Here is an 18,301-nt window from a genome sequence, read left to right on the forward strand (position 1 = left end):
AGTCATACTCTCCACGGCCACAGCAACTTGGCTCACACAAGAGTCTTTGCATCCAATTCGGTCAAACGCCATCACGTACCAGTCCCGAGCTCACAACCGCTCCGAGTCCGGCTCCAAACCCAGGTCCTGTCACGCCCACCGACACAGCCACACCGCCCTTCTCACCAGCGGCCCGAGGCAGCGCGCTACAGTGCCTCCCTTCCCTCTCCTTACCCCCCGCGCCGCAGCGCCTTTGTTACGTAATGGCTAGGACCGACACTCCGGGACAGGACTGCTCACTTGTGGCGCCAAACACGTCTCAAGGTGATGCCCAGCCCAAGCGAAGACGCTCGGCCGGGAACTGTCTACAGCCCAAGGGGCCTAACGGGCCGCACGCAGGGGTTGTTGGGAGGGCCGGCCGCGCGCGCTGAGTGCGCAGGCGCGCCTGGACAAAGGGGGCGGGCCCTGGCGCGCCTCGTAAGCCTGGGAGCTAGTTCCGCCCCTGCTAGGGTGGGTTGCCCAGTCCTTTGTCTCAAACCGTGTGCTGGCGGGGCGTGGGGAGGGGCGGGGACCGACTGCCAGCGCGTTAATGGAGGAGTGAAGTTTGAAAACGTGACACTCGGTGCGGCCAGCTGAAGAGCTCTGTCCAAGGAAGCGCTGTGTCTGCCCTTGGAGTGGTTCTGATGTGATTCGTCCTGTGTGGTTTGAGATTGAGACAGTGTTTCTGGGGTAACCAGAATTACATATGTGAGGGAGGTTTTATGAATTGTGTGTCGGGCTCTGTAGGACTGAGTGATGTGGGGGTCTGTGGGATAATAGGAGTTAATGAGTGCATGAGATTGTGTTTCTGTGGAATTGTCTGTAACTCACTATGAACATTTATGATAGGTTTGTCTTTGTCCTAGTCCCTGCTGTGCACATCGCTGGTGTGTTCCTATGTGAAATTCTTTTTTTTTTTTTTTTAAGTGGTACAGAGGACTGAACCCAGGGGCACTCTACCAACTGAGCTATGACCCCAGCCCATTTTTAAAATTTAATTTTGAGACAGGGTCTTACTAAGTTGCAGAGGCTGGCGTGGAACTTGGTATCCTCTTGCCTCAGCCTCCCAAGTCGCTGGGATTGCAGTTTGTGTCCTTGTGCCTGGCCTATCTGGATATTTTGATGTGACCAAGATTACATGTTCTCCTCAACTCTGATATGGAGAGAGGAGTGCTGCATCTGCAAGGAGCATCAATTATACTGAAGGATTCGATTTGAAAATGTTTTTAATTATTTATTTATTTTACATATAATCACGGGTATAATATGCAAATGAGCATAACTTTTAAAATAAGATTTTTTAGCCAGATGTGGTGGTACGCACCTGTAATCCCAGCGACTCGGGAAGCTAAGGCAAGAGGATCACAAGTTCAAGGCAGGTCTAAGCAATTAACAAGACCCTGTCTCATAATTAAAAAGTAAAAAGGGCTGGGAAGGTGGTTCAGTGGTTAAGCACTGGATTCAATCCCCAATAAAAAAAAGGGGGGGGGAGACACCACCACCACCCCCAAAAAAAGACACAAAGCATGAGTTCATACTGGCACGAGTAATTCAAATTTAACATCACGAATTTTTTTTCTAGGCTTTTATATTCAGCCTTCTTTAACAGAAATCCTGGTTCTTAGTCACACTCACATTTATTTCTTGGCTTTAACCAACTATTGGCATAAAATAGTTTAAAAATGCAACACAAATATTATTACTGACAATATTAAGTAAAATTTTAGATTGTAGTTCTTTTAGATCAGAAATTGAAAAACTGCAATCTGCAGTCCAAAAGTGACCCGTCATTTGTCATTAAGTAACTAACAGCTGAGAAAGGTTTGTATATATTTAAATATTTAAAAGAAAAATAAAAGGGCAAATGATATTTCTTGAGGTTTGAAAAGCATGCATTTCAAGTTTCAGTGACCATAAATAAAGTTTTATTTAAACATAGCCAATAAGTATGTGTACTAATAGTCCATGACTGTATTTGAGCTACAAGAACAGAATTGAGGGGTTACACAGACCAAATTGTAAACCTAAAATATAGTTTATTTTCATTATTCACAGTAGTTATGGTCTGTAAATTTCCTGCAAACACTGAATTAGTAAATACTAAACCATTGCTCTGAGAGGAAATACAGGTTATATTCTAACAAGGATCTGGCGACAACATTTTCACTAATAAAGACATAAGCTTGTTTTGTGTTTCTATTATTTATTTTTTTAGTTTTGGGGATTGAATCCAGGGACACTTACCACTGAGCTACACACCTTGTCCTTTTTATTTTTGTATTTTTGTATTTTATTTAGAGATAGGGTCTCACAAAGTTGCTTAGCACCTCGCTTTTGCTGAGACTGGCTTTGAACTCAAGATCTTCCTGCCTTAACATCCAGAGTCACTGCGATTATGGGTGTGAGCCACTGCACCTGGCAAAAGGGGAAAAAAAATTCTTAATGAAAAAATAAAAGAATAGTCTCCACTGAGGTGGTCAGAACTGGTGAAGAAGATGGATTGTATCTGCCTTTGCTCAACTGCAATTTCCATTTCTTCTTGGGGTATTTTGTGAGAAAAAAAAAGGGAGAGCATGAGTGAGGGCTGGGAATTATTAAACCCTTCATTGCTCACTGAGCTGCCAGCTGGAGTGACCTAAAACTAAAGCTTATTGAAATAGCTTTCAACTTCCCTTCTCACCATATAAGGTACAGCAGAATGGAAAGTACTATGGATTAGAGTTTTGTCCAGGCAGACCAGATGGTTGCTCTTCCAAGGGTGAAGCTGCTACAGATTTTCTAAGTAGAGAGTTCCAGAAGCTGGGGCTTAGCTCTAGTCAGGCCTTATGGACTTTGTTGTGTGGTACCTGTTCTGGAGAGATTAGATCAACATACCTATGGGCAGGGCAGATGCTGAATCTGCATCTCAGGAGACTACTAATTCTACTTGAGGAGCAGTGGAGCCAAACTTCCACAGGTCTCCCACACTCTGCTTCCCATGAATATGGCCTTCCCAGACTTAGTCCCCAAGAATAATCACACACCTCTTCAGTTTCCTGACCCCTTCAGCTGATCACTTGATTGGCCAGTCTCAAAAGGGAATTGAGTTGCACTCTACTCTGTATCTCTGACTTGAACCTCCCTGGGTACAATATTCTCTGTTTCTGTTTGCCTCACATTTTGCTAGGTACAACCTAGGCCATACAATAGATGGTTGCCAAAACAGTATGGCAATATTTGCAGCAGCAGGTTGAAGTGTAGCCTCCTCACAACGGCTACCAGATTCAGCTCTCTGCTTGCCAGTTGAGAAATACAAAGCAATTTTCAAACTCCAGCTCAGTCTACTGTGCAGCCTCTGGATCAGCTAGGTTCAGGATGCTTTTCTATTCTACAAGTTTTTGTCCATTGTGATTCTCTGTGTCATCCCACCCCTCTGCAGTGAACCAATGCTGCTGTCACAGCCACAACCACTTTGGCCCCAATGTACTTTTTCTTGTCCTTTGTTCAATGCACCCAATAATTTCAGTGAATTCTCTCTTTCACATACCTTGCTAAGAATCAGGACTCCCACTTCTTGAATCCCTGGCATGGAGCAACTGGAAATGCAGCCTTCCTCTAGTCTACCATCTTGAATCTCTCCATACAACTAGTTTAACACAAAGATTTATTTTTCTATAAAAGGCATTGTAGTCTCTTTGTGCTTTGGAGCACAAAAGAGCACTTCAGCACTTTAAGCAGCAAAATCACTAAAAAAAAAAAAAACACAAAAATATGAAAAAAGTGGTATTAAATAGACTGCAAAAAGGATGTCTATTTATCTTATGAGATCTGAAACAAGAAAGATCAGGATTGTCTTGTCCAATTTCAGCTGAAAACATGACTATTAAGGGACACATTTCTCACAACTCTTCAAATGTCCATAAATGACCTCAAAAGTGCAGCAAATATTGACTTTGGGTAGAGACTTTACAAATACAAAATCCATAAATGAAGATTAATTATATTTATTATTATGTGGTCCTTTATAGAAAATTTTGCCAGCCCTTATATTTTTATAGTATATCACCCACAGATATATAGCTAGTGTTTAAAAACTATTTGAAAACAAAATTTTCCCTATGTTATCAATAATATCTGTAAGGGACTGTAACCATCTAAATAAAAGAAAAGGGTAAATGGCAGCTCTCTTTATAGATGAAAATGAGATAAAAATGTTTTATTTTACATGATTCATGTCAAATACATTTACAATATTCAAATACATTACAATATTTAGTTTTGTCTTTTTCTTTTTTCTTTCTTTTTTTACAATATTTAGTTTTGATGGGGATTTTATATAGTGTGTGTGTGTGTGTGTATATATATATATATTTAAGTTCAAAGTCATTTCTACCTCACCTGCCTTAAGTAAAACAGCAACATCATTAGAATTAATACACTTCACGGCACAAAGGCTAGTCATCAGTAGAGTAATATTGACATGGCTCTCTAGCCACCAAGCCATGCAACCAGAACCCTGGTCCCTGAGGAGAAGTAACAGGCTAACAGCAGCCCAGGCGAGCTGAAGCACAGGCAGCAAGCACCTGCTGCCGAGTGGAGTCCGCTATGCATGCATGGGCCTGAGGACCAGAGGGCCAGGCAGAGGTGAGCCAGGACAAGCCAACCAGTCACCCCATGCAGTCTAGCCTGCACATGGTTTAGATGCCCACTGCAGAAGTTCATTCCACACAGGCACTGCAGCTCCAGACATCTCAATTCAATGACTTCAATCTACTACTTCCCAAAGCAGGGGTGAAGAATGGAAGTAAGGCAAACCTGAATGAGATTCAGGGCTAACCACTAGCATTAGTCTTTTCACAAACCCTAATAATCATAAGTTTCAACCAATAGCAGTGATCCAAGACAAACCCCTAGACTAGCACACTTGGATGGAGAAAATCTGCTCTTGGGTCCCTTCTTGCACTGTGAGAGTTCTATTTTTTAATAAATCATACTCTTATACTCACTCTGTGGATTTCATTCTTTGAATATGCAAGACAAGAACCTGGAATGAAGAAGAAATTGATGGTGTTGCTGGGGTCTGATGCAACACTAGAGGGCATAGCCCATCATTGAGAGCTGTAACACTTTCATGGCCAAAGGCCTACAACCTTACACAGACCCCAACTGCCAGCAGCAGCAAACTCCAGTCTCACTTGGCAGCAGAAGCACAGAATCAAGTTTCATCTCAAAACTTTGGTTTCAATATGATAACAAAATTTATCAGGCAATACTGAATTTTCTTTAAAGTCAGTCTCAGACTGATTTCTCAGAATACTGTATGTCTGCCTTTCCTGCTGATGATTAGTTCTCCTGTTTCTTTTTTTTTTTTTAATTTTTAATATTTATTTTTTAGTTCTCGGCGGACACAACATCTTTGTTGGTATGTGGTGCTGAGGATCGAACCCTGGCCGCACGCATGCCAGGCAAGCGCGCCACCACTTGAGCCACATCCCCAGCCCTCTCCTGTTTCTTTACAGAGCCTTGCTACTCAGTGCATAGATAGTGGTAGAAACAAGGTACCCAGGAATTAGCTTTTCTTAAGCTGGGCCACAAGTAGGAAAATGAATTCTAGTTATGGAAACAGAGGTAGAAGCTCATGCACATCCTCAACTGCATTGGGGTTTAGTACTATACTGTTGTTGGGTCCCTGTGCAGAAAGAATGGCTGTTGTATCAATGATTCTCAGGTGTAGACTTCCTGGATCTCACCTCCTATTTGCCTACTCTCTATTAACATTGCTACCGTGAGCAGATGGGCTTCTCAGCATGACATGCTCCTCAGGACTGTAAGGACAAGGCATTCTTGCATTATCAAAGTGAGAAATTGAAAATGCCTTTATCTCCTTTATTTGTTTTGGATCTTTTATTATTATTGTTATTTTGGTATTTGGTACAGTGGTATACAACAGTGTATTCATATATTAATGGAATGAGAAAAAATAATAATAATAAATAATAATAAAAAAGTGAACACAGCAAAGAAAAAGGAATGTGAGTAGGCATTTACTAAAAGCTGAACATCCCTAGTCCAAAAATCCAAAATCTGAAATGCTTTATAACCTAAAAGTTTTAGAATGCTAACAAGATTCCGTAAGTGGAAAATATCACAAGACAAAGTTTGTTCCAGGCACAAACTTATTTAAAATGCTGTATAAATTTTTTCAGGTTGCGTACATAAGATATATATGAAATGAATGAATTTAGTGTTTAGACTTAAGTCCCATCACCAAGAAATCTCGTATATATGCAAACATTACAAACCTGAAAAAAATCCCAAACTTCCAATTCTATTCTGGTCTCAAGCATTTTAGATAAAAGATACACAACCTGTAAAAGAAAAAAAAATTGCAAAGAAACACATAAATTCAATAAGTTAATTAGATATCTCAAAAGAAATTGCAATTAAAATGAATTATTATAAATGGAGAAGATAAAATTTTTAAAAAATCAGTGATGTAGGTGTGGAAATGTAAAACAATCATGCTCATGAAGGCTTTTGCTAACATATCTGTGAAGGCCAATGAGTCAACTTTTTAAATTATTTTAGTTGTAGATGGACACAATATCTTTATTTATTCATTTATTTTTATGTGGTGCTGAGGATTGAACCCAGTGTCCCACATGTGTGAGGCAAGTGTTCTACTGCCTGGTTTCTGTTCTCTCGACTAAAAGGCTCAGGGGTCACTCCAGGTAAACTGGGCTGACTGGGCTGCTCAAAATAACCACACAAGAGACACAAATACCTTTTATTTTGGGGTCGCTGTGATGGCTCCTCTGACCTTAAGGGTCTGCAGGAAGAGAGAGAGAGAGAGAGAGAGAGAGAGAGAGAGAGAGAGAGAGAGAGAGAGAGAAAGAACGAGCACACGTGCTGACCCCTTTTATGGAGGAGAAGCTATTCAAATGAGGCAAGGGGTCAGGTTTCAGGGGGCTGAGTCTATCTTCATGATGTCCACTGTCAACAGGTTGATTGACATCTGGGTAGGCCACACCCAAGGCACAGTAAGAGGAGGGGACACACACAAGGCACTTCCATGGAAGATTCTATCCTAAAAAGGACAAGGGGTTATATTACAAAGGAACAGGTAAACATAGCTTCACCCATGGGCTGTAGCAAGACACAGTCACTTGAACCCTAGAAGAGCAGGGCAGTCTAGCAGCATGGGTGCCTGAAGCCACATCGCCCAGCAGGGAAGTTAACTCAGTCACATGGGAGGTTGGTCTCCCACATTCTACCACTGAACTACAGCCCAAGCCCAATGATTCAACTTTTAAGAAGTTATCTTATTGTTGTGACACACACCTGTAATCACAGAGATTCATGAGGCTGAGGCAGGAGGATCACAACTTTGAGGCCAGCTTTGGCAACTTAGCTAGACCCAGTTTCTAAAAAATAAAAATGGCTGAGAAGGTAGCCCAGTAGTAGAGTGCCCCTGAATTCTGGGCTCAATCCCTAGTACTTTGAAAAAAACAAATTTATCTTGGGCTGGATTTGTGGTTCAGTGGTAGAGTGCTTGTTTAGCACATGTGAGAGGCACTGGGTTTGATCCTTAGCACCACATAAAAATAAATAAAATAAAGGCATGTGTCCATCTACAATTTAAAAAGTATTTAAAATTATCTTAAGAAAATAGTGGGACAGGGGCTAGAGTGAAACTTAGTGGTAGAGTGCTTGCCTCGCGTGTGTGGGTTTCTGGGTTTGATTCTCAGGACCACATATAAATAAGTGGATAAAATAAAGGCCCATCAACAACTAAAAATATTTTAAAAAAGAAAAGAAATAGTGGGACAGACAAATGCACGAAAATGTGTGTGAGGTGCTTGTTCACCACAGCACTGTTTATAAAACTGCAAGTTGTGCATGATTTGGGAAGTAGTAAATTTGCAGGCCTGCTACAGTTTGGATCTTAAATGTGTCCCAAAGGCCCATATATTAAAGGCATGGTCCCCAGAGTGGAGCTAGGGAGACATAGTGAAAATTATAAGTGGTGGGGACTCGTGGGAGGCCTCAGATCATTGAATGTGTGCACTTGCTAGGCATGGGAAGGATCTCAACCCCTTCCTCTTATACTCTTTTGCCTTCTAGCCATGAGTTGACTGGCTTTGCTCTACTGTGTGCTCCCAGCCCTGGTGTAGTGACTTACCACATGCAGCAAGCCCAACTCATCATAAACTAGAACCTCTAAAAATGTGAGCCAAAATAAAACTTTTTTCTTTATAAGTTAATTCTCTCAGGAATGTATATTATACCTTTGTATGGTATATAGCTATGTTATAGTGCTGGAAAGCCTATATGTAGACTCTTCATATAGATAAAAGATAGCATGAATAGTCTGGTCTGAAGATAAGTGGTAAATACTTACTATTTCCTAAATAAGATTGTACAGATTGTTAGGTGCAGGACAGGCTGAATAAGTTGTCTGCAGGGCATGTCAAATAAAGTTAGCTTCAGGGTGACCTGGCCACTCAAACCCTCTGTCTGGTTCTTTATCACCTGTTTGCTTCAAGCCCAAATGCTCAAGCCCCCGCTCAAGGCTGAATGCTTTGCCCGCCTGCTCAAGGCTGAACACTCAATCCGAAGCTCAAGGCTGAACACTTAACCCTCCTAGTGGCAACAAGGCAGCTTGCAAACCCAGAGACCCTGTTAGATTTAGGCAGCACAGCAGAAGGTCTATAAAAAGCTTCCCCTGCCGGGGCACCCGGCTCTTTCTTTCTCTCTTTTCTCCTCTGTTGCACTGTTGCAATAAAGATCTCTTGGTCGCTCCAAGTGTTGTGGTCACTTTCCTTTCACAAATCACCTAACCCTGAATGATCTTTAGTAGGATTTCAGAAAAAAAATGGCTTTTTAGATGTTCATAAAGAAAGAAAAATAATGAATTTACTTTACATGTATTATAAAATCTATTGAAGTTAGCAGTTTAATGTCACTTTTCATCTTTATATTCATCATTAACATCAAAGTTAAAATGATATAATCAGCAGTTAATTTATTGCACACCCTTAATAAGTTTAACAAATATATATTATACCTTTGTATTGTATATAGCTATGTTTATTTCACTTTCACAAGGAGTTTACCTTGAAAGGGAAGTGATCTTGTTCTGTCTAATATAAGGAAAAGTTCTGAATTACACGTTTGATCTTGTTCATGGTCCCTGTTATTAAAATGTAATTTCATCTCCTGCTTAAGTTGTTGTTGGGTTTTGAATTCTATCTTGGCCCATAACAAATTTCTCAAGTACAGAAATCACCCTCAATTAAAAGGTTTAGTTTCCAGGAAAATAATGCTTGCAATGTATTCCTTACCTAGCTCATGGGCTGGAGAAAGAGCCAAAGGGGTGACTGATTGCCAAAGCATGATTAAGCAACAAGAAGATCTTTTCAGCATTTTAGAAAAACCTAAGCCACAGGCAGAAATGTTTGGTTTTGTGCTTCTGGTAAGTAGAGAATAGATATTTCCCTTGGGAGATAAGTCCTATACAACTTATGAGGAATTTTTTCCATTTCAGTGGAGAAATGGAGAAATTTCAGGAAATCAGCTGCTTTCATGCTTATGTTTCTCCTCTAATGGAGATATGCTTATACACAGGAAAAGAAAAAAGATTTGACCTGAATTCTTTTCATTAAGGACCCAGCTATTTTTCTTCTGATAACAACTGCTTTCTCAGTGCAGGGCAAATGCCATCCTAGGCTAAATGACTCATAAGTCAACACATAATCTCTATTTACTCAGCAGTGCAAGTGAAAAGTAAAATGTACACACACACACACACACACACACACACACCATATATATGTGCATAATTAATTAGTTTTGGATGATGAAAAACTAGAGGGAAAGATGAAGATGACAGAAAGCTCTTCCTTTTAGGACCAGGGATTGCAGATTGGGATGGTTGGAGACTTCAGCTATTAATTTTTGAGTTAACATGGCATCCTATCCATTCATAGCCATTTAAGTCCTCTTCCCCTCTTTGAAGATTTTCTGTAGAGGAATCACAACTGGTGAATTTTTTATTTTTATTTTATTTTATTTTATTTTTTTTGGTACTGGGGATTGAACCATTGAGCTACATTTCCACCCCTCTTTGTTTTTTTGGCTTTTCTTTTGTTTTCATTTTGAGACAGGGGATCCTTAAATTGCTTAGGGCCTTGCTAAATTGCTGCCTCAGTGTCCTGGAGTCCTGGGATTATAAGTGTGAGCCACCACACCTGGTTTCCTTTACATTTTTTTTTTATTGTTGGTCGTTCAAAACATTACATAGTTCTTAATACATCATATTTCACAGTTTGATTCAAGTGGGTTATGAACTCCCAATTTTACCCCGTATACAGATTGCTGTATCACATCAGTTACCCTTCCATTGATTGACAAATTGCCTTTCTAGTGTCTGATGTATTCTGCTGTCTGTCCTATTCTCTACTATCCCCCCTCCCCTCCCCTCCCCTCCCCTTTTCTCTCTCTACCCCTTCTACTGTAAATCATGCTCCTTTACATTTTTATAATTAGAAAATTAAATCTTTTTTTTAAAGAGAGAGTGAGAGAGAGAGAGGGAAAGAGAGAGAATTTTAATATTTATTTTTTAATTCTTGGTGGACACAACATCTTTGTTTGTATGTGGTGCCGAGGATTGAACCTGGGCCGCACACATGCCAGGCAAGCGCGCTACTGCTTGAGCCACATCCCCAGCCCCCAGAAGATTAAATCTTAAACATACATACATGTATAGAGCTGGGGAAGGAAATCAGGGCCTCAGACATGCTAGGCAGGTATCACTGAGCTATACACCCCAGACCCCTACACATCTTATCTTATAGACAAGCTCTGTGACCAAAATTCCTGTATTCCTTGTATGCACCTTACAATGCTATCAAATAATTATCTTTGGTCATATTTTCCTAACCCTGGCATTATTTATGTTTTGGGTAATTCACTGTTGCGGGGCTGTTCTGTGCATTGCAGGGTACTTATCATTTTCCCCAGCCACTACTTACTTTACCTAATAAAAGCTCCCTAATCTGCTAGTTAAAAGGGGAACATGTCACAACTATTATTTATAGAAAGAAGACTGTAACATCTATCTCTTAATATGCATGTAATTATTATTATCTCATTTATTTTTTTACTCTCCCTTTTCCTTTATATAGATTGAGTTGCAACTTAGATGAAGGCTATAGCATATATACACAGGATTCTGACAGACAGGAGACATTACCCAACATACTTTTCAGCTGAAAAAGGAATGGCTACATTATTTTAGGTAAGGTTTGAATTTTCAGTTATGGGAAGAAACATGCATATTGTTGGGATGTCATCTTGTGAACACTCGCCATTAATTTGGCTGCCCAGAATTTGTGTACCCTTGGGAAATACCCATCTTTAGAAGCAGCGGCCATTCCAGCTTCCTCAGCTGTTAATGTGTAGGGATAGAGTCTAGGATCTACTACTCAAAAACCCACCTCAGAACAGTAAGGTATAATGATGCAAAGGCACGGGTCCATGGAGAATCCATCTCTCCCAGAAGAGTGATTCCAGGTGAATAGTTGTCACTAACTATATAACTATATAAACTAGAGAATATGTGCACAGTGATAATACCAGAGGTGATCTCACCACACAAATTCTGTTATTTGGGACATTTTTCCTGGCTCTCTAATCTTTGCCTGCTAAGATTTTCTATTGTGGGGAGCCACACTGAGTAACCACGCCTTCCAGTCCTGATGCACCAAGGGGATCTGAAAGATCACTGTAGTCTGGCGCAGTAGTGCCATGACTTGTGACTTGGTCTCCCAAGTTACACTCACCTGTTCCCTTGCAGTCCTGCCCCTTCTGACCTTTTTTGGATAGAACTTTCTAGGAACAGGAGTCCCCCCAATAAAAGCTCACTTCTGAACGTGTTCCCTCTCTATTGTCAGTGACTTTCTCTTGCTCTCCCTTTTGGGGATCCTGAGGCCGAGAGCCAGGGGAGCTTTCCTGAAGCTTGTGTAAAGGTAAATTGTGTCTGGGTTTTATTTGGTGTTCCTGCAAATTCACACGAGTTATCTTAGTTCAGCTGCCCATGCTGGTTGGTGACAACATTCTGTGTGGAATCCAATATCCTTTGACTGAGTTCCTTATCTTCTCAATTAAACAAAAATTAGAACATATTGTTGGTAACCAATGTGTTTCCATTATTATTAGAAATAAGACAAAGAGGGCTTAAGTAGACATTTCTGTGTGTTACTTATACCTCTTTCCTCCTGATTTCTAGACTGAGAAATACAGCATTTTTATGTTTTTGAAAGAGGCAGCTTGAACTTGAAGTTAAAATGCACTTTCTGAAGCTGCATGAAACTCTAGATAACTGGGATATATACATAAAGAGCACTGAGCTAGCAGAGTAGGCATAGTCATAGTCTGCTGTAGGGACTACAAAGAAGTTATGAGTAGTGTAACATATTTCACAAGGCAATAAATCATTTCTCTTATGATATATAAACATGAGTAGGGATGAAAATAGGAAGCAGAAATAATCCTAAAAAACTGACCCTTCTGTCCATAAAAAAGAAAATATAGTGAAAAGAAAAAATCCTGTCCAACACTGTCACCAGGTCTTTAACATGCAAAAAGACAAAAAAAAAAAAAAACCCAAACAAACAAAAACAGATGTAAATATTGTAAGAAGGGTGTATCATCTTTATTTGCAGATATATGATGGTAAAACCTGAGAATTTATCATCTTATAACTAATACCTTATGAAATATATTAAAATTTCAGACATTACTAGCATATTTTAAGTATTGTGCAGCATTACATTAGAAGGTATTTTATTAGCTATAAGAGGATGAGAAAAATGAGGAGTAATCAAAGAAATTTCACAACATATGTATTAATGGATATTCATTAATGGATATTCATCCATTCAATGTCAAATGTGCAGTCATTTGGGGTTCTCTGTATTTAAATAAAATATAAAATTCAAAGTATAAACCCATGGGGCTGGGGATGTGGCTCAAGCGGTAGCGCGCTCGCCTGGCATGCGTGCGGCCCGGGTTCGATCCTCAGCACCACATACCAACAAAGATGTTGTGTCCGCCGAGAACTAAAAAAAAAATAAAAATATTAAAAAAAAAAAAAAAGTATAAACCCAATGAGTTTTTATTCAAATTGGATAAAACAACTTAAATTTTATGGAGAAACATCTGTCTTTATTTCCAAATAATAACCTATATATTAATATTAATAATATGCAATATTATTTATTTCCAAGCAATAAAAGTGTTTGAAAAATTTAAGTCAAATATTGATGGAACAAAGAAGATAGAAATAGATATGAGGATAAGAGCTATAATACATGTCATAGTATTTTAATGTTCAGTAGGAAAAAATGAATAATTTAATAGTTGATTCTAGCACAATTCACCTTATTTCTGGATGGAAAAATATTGACATCCTGTATCATACTGTGAACCAAAATCAATTCCAGATAGATTAAAATGTTAAATCTATATGTCTGTATACACAGTCACAGAAAACTGCACTTGGATCCTTTATTCCCTGGCTGTCTGAAATTTTCTATAAGCAAAACTTTTCTAAGAAACAGAAAACACTGGAAATAAGACTGGGAGTATAGCTCAGCAGCAGGTCTTGCCTGGCAAGCACAAGGTGCTGGGTTCGATCTCCAGAAACACACACAGAGAAAAAGAAAACATTGGAAATAGCTTGAGAAACAAAATAGATAAGAATATGAGAAAGTTTATTGTAGCATTACTCTTTGCTATTTTTTGTTTTATTTTTCTTTTTCCAATCCTAGGGACTTAAACTCAAGACCTTGCACATTCTAGGCAAGTACTCTTACTACTGAGTCATATTTCCATCCCAGAAGCATTACTTTTAAAATATAAAGAACAGAAGACAATCAGAAATAACAATTGGGGAAATGTTTGAAAGGCAAAGGCATACATATACTGTGGAACATACTGTAATTATTAAAGACTAAGTTATCTATTGACTTGAAGAAAAAAATTAAAAATGTAATTGAATGTAAAAAGGCAAATTTCAGAGAAATATATAAAGTATTGTCCATTTTTTTAAATTTATTTTTTTAGTTGTAAATGGACACAATACCTTTATTTATTTTTTTTATGTGGTGCAGAGGATCGAACCCAGGGCCTAGCACGAGCTAGGTGAGCGCTCTTCCGCTGAGCCACAATCCCAGCCCTATCCATTCTTTTAAGTATAATGATTTATTTGTGTATTATGATTTGAGCATAAAGAAACTCATGAAGGGAAAGCTTTAGGCATTATTCAAAGTGAACAGCTATGGAAAGACAATGAGGAATGGACAGGGACAGAGATTGATTTTTTTTTCCTTTTCATTTAATGGCACTGTTTCATTGACTTAATATAAAAGTGTAATTTTAGATGATGACTTAATCCTCCAAATATGCACATAAAACAAAATAGAAATGCATTTGGCAATTTTCATTGTTTACCAGTTTTATTTGTGATAACAATGTGAAACATTAGACCAGAATCATCTGTCTGTAATAATTCTGCAGGTATTTTTGTTCACTCTACATTTCGCAAACTCATTATAAAATTTCACTTTTTTTTTTTTGGTTCTGGGAATTGAACCCAGTGATTAAGGGGTGCTTAAGCACTGAGCCACATCCAAGTCATATACACACACACACACACACACACACACACATATATATATATATATATATATATATATATATATATATTTTGAGACAGTGTCTCTCTAAGTTGTTTAGGGCCTTGCTAAGTTGCTGAGGCTGGGTTTGAACTTGTGATCCTCCTGCCACAGCCTCCCAAGCCTCTAGGATTACAGGTGTGGCAAAATTTTACTTCTTGAGAGCTTGACTGAAGGTTCTAGCAGGGGAGCGCAGCTACTCATATAACCTTGACCAAAGAACAGTCCTTCTCTATCAGGGAAGGTCATCCTCTTCGACCCAGCACACAGCTTTTGGAGGGATGCACATGGAGCGGTGAAGGAGGAAAGGGACACCCGCTTAGCCAGCCAGATCAGCTGAATCAACCCTGTCGATCAATGGGGTGACAGATGTCACAGCCAGATCGCCCTCACATCCAAAAATTTTACCTCTTTAAAACTGTAAAAATAAAGTAATTCAATGTCCAAAACCTCTTACTGCCAAGTACACATGAGGCTTGGGATTTAATAGCAAGTACCACAAAAACAAAAACAAAACAAAAATCCTATTTATACAGAATTTAAGAAAAATTAGAGTGGTAGGGTATGAAAGGATGGACCTCTGGCAATAAAATATGGATTTCCCTTCCCCACAGTAGTTACCTGTCCGGTAAACCAGACAGCTATTTGCTAAGCATGAAAACTGGGGCACAAGAAAAGCCCATCTCAAAACATTAACTTAATCCTAAATAAAGTCCAACTGTGGGTTAAAAAAAAAACAACCAAAAAATAAAAATTTAAGGAGTTGGATGTGATGGCACAAGTCTGTAATCTCAGTAACTCAGGAGGCTGAAGCAGGATCCCAAGTTGGAGGCAAGCCCAGGGAATTTAGGGAGACATTGTCTCAAAATAAAATGAAAAGGGGTGGAGATGTAGCTTAGTGGTAGAGCACCCCTGAGTTCAATCTCTAGTATCACAAACATCTTGATTTTTTTATAATTTTTTTTTAGTTGTTGATAGACCTTTATTTATTTACTTATTTTATTTATATGTGGTGCTGAGAATTGAACCCAGGGCCTCATACATGCTAGGCAAGTGCTCTACCACTGTGCTGCACCCCAGCCTGACAACTTGATTTCTTAAGGTACTTTTATTAGGCTTCTGAACTACAATGGCAGAGTTGAGCAATATCAACAGAAATATTATGGCCTACAAAAGCTAAAATACTTACCCCCTTTCTTGCCCTTTATGGAAAATGTCTGCTGACCTTTGGTCTAGAACACAATATATAATTCCATTGATGTATTTGATGAAATTGCAAAATTATATAATTCCATTGATGTATTTGATGCAATTGCAAAATTATGACAGTCAATAGGTTAATCCTAAAAAGTTTTATTTTCATGTATGTATTAATCTACAGCATAAGAATGGTAACTGACATGATGCTTAAAATAAGTAAAAACTACTTATAGAGGAAAATATTAGAAGTAGAACAAGTCCTTACCTTGAAATAAGAAAAAAACCCTTCATATTTGGATTCAGCTATTTCATCTCTGGAAAAAAATTTCAGCTGGAAACTGTTCACATCTATGAAACTTTAGGGAAATTACCTTGTACTGTACTATTTCTCCCCTGCCCCCAAACCTTTATGGGGCCAAGGAATTTGCCCTGTTAAAAGCTCCTATTGTGGGGCTGGGATTGTGGCTCAGTGGTAGAGTGCTCGCCTAGCACAGGCGGGACTCGGTTTTGATCCTCAGCACCACATAAAAATAAAGGCATTGTGTTGTGTCCATCTACACCTAAAAAAAAAAAAAAAAAAAACAAAAACAAAAACAAAAAAAACCCTTCTACTGTGCCAGGCCAGTGGTACATGGCTGTAATCTCAGCAACTCAGGTGGCTGAGGCAGGATTTCCAGGCCTTGTGTCAAAATAACAAATAAAAAGGGCTGGGGATATGGGTCAGGGGTCAGTGATTAAGCACCCCTGGTACAAATAAAACAAAACAAAAAACAACAAAGAGTAGAGATGACATATCTTCTTTAGCTTTTTTTTTTTTTTTGGAATTGGGGAATGAACTCAGGGGCGCTTAACCACTGGAGTACATCCCCAGCCCTTTTCTATATTTTATTTAGAGACAGGGTCTCAACTGAGTTGCTTAGCACCTTGCTGTTACTGAGGCTGGCTTCGAACTGGCAATCCTCTTGTCTCAGCCTGCCCAGCTGCTGTGATTACAAGGTGGGTGCCAGTGTCTCGACTTGGCACAGAATCACGAGCCACCACACACCTTGTAGATTCAAACAGCAATTCTTTATTCCCGAACTCACACCGGCCTCCACACAGGTTCAGGGGAAATCCAAAATCTGCCCGCATAATTCACCTACTCCATGAGGCTTTTTTCCAAATCCCATTTTGAATCTCATGAGAACTCAACGGGAACAAGCAGCAGGAACACCCTAATCCCAGCAGCAATAATCTCCAACCTCCAACTTCCCTAAAACCCCTATTGTCTTAAACCGGGAACGCCTTAAACCCAAGGAGCGGGAAACTTCCTCAAACCCGATCAGCTCTAAACCTGGATCCGCCCTGGTCTTTGAGCAAGGTCACCTTACTAAAGCATACATGCAATGTCCAAGGCAAGTCCATTTAACATGGGGTACGCTGGCAAGGAAATATCGATGCGTCATTCCTACTTGGCAATGGCCCTCAGCAGGTGGGTGCCACCTGGCCTGGCCTTTTTTTTTTTTTTTTTTTTATGAATGATCAATTATAAATCAGGAGCTATCACTTCAAATATGTAGATATTTGGTCAGGTGCAAAGGCACACATCTGTAATCCACACTACTCCAGAGACTGAAGCAGGAAGATAACAAGTTCAAAGACAGTCTGGGCAATTTAGCAAGACCCTGACTCAAAAAAAGGACTGGGAGGGCGGGGATATAGCAGTTGGTAGAGTGCTTGCCTTGCATGCACAAAGCCCTGGGTTCAATCCCCAGCACCACACACACACACACACACACACACACACACACACACACACAAAAGGACTGGGGACATAGCTCTGTGGTAGAACATCTGCTCAGGATGTGTGAGGCCCTGGGTTCTATCCCCAGTACTAAAAACAACAACAACAAAACACTACCACCACCAATAACAAAAACCCCGATGACAAAGTGAATTTTGGGTTCTCTCTCTGGGCCTGTATTTTCTTAGAACATCACAGTTGACTTGAACTGGACACTGGACATCTCGTGTCCCAAAGAGGTTTGTTTCTAATTTTCTTTATTAAATAGACACTTACCATTGGATCATTTGTTTAGGGTGCACATATGCTTTATCTGACAGTGAAAAACAGCAGTCTTTTTCATACCTCCCTAATCAACTGCTGGCATCAAAATTTTTAGAATGGCAAAAGGAGACATCTACTGTTATATAATGGTTCTTTGAATACTTGATAAAGTTTTGATTAAAAAGAAATTGGTTTTGCTGCTTCGTTATAACTATTTAATTGATATCATGCTAATTTATTCTGTTCCTTGTGTTTAAATTTATATTTGTATTAACCTAAAAATAATTTTTTTGGTTTTCAAATGTTTCTGAAAAAACAT

At 39.3% G+C, this 18,301-nt stretch overlaps 1 protein-coding gene across 1 annotated transcript in view; it reads right to left on the reverse strand.

The window, feature by feature from the left end:
• LOC144250359 (zinc finger protein 82 homolog) overlaps positions 1-347 on the reverse strand; it is a 29,123-nt gene extending 28,776 nt beyond the window's left edge. Inside the window, exon 1 of the mRNA XM_077793053.1 lies at positions 80-347. The gene's annotated coding sequence lies outside the window, so the exon portion shown is untranslated. The remainder of the gene's footprint in view (positions 1-79) is intronic.
• Positions 348-18,301: the final 17,954 nt, after the last annotated feature.

This window comes from Urocitellus parryii, chromosome 15, assembly GCF_045843805.1.
Source record: "Urocitellus parryii isolate mUroPar1 chromosome 15, mUroPar1.hap1, whole genome shotgun sequence".
Classification (NCBI taxonomy): domain Eukaryota; kingdom Metazoa; phylum Chordata; class Mammalia; order Rodentia; family Sciuridae; genus Urocitellus; species Urocitellus parryii.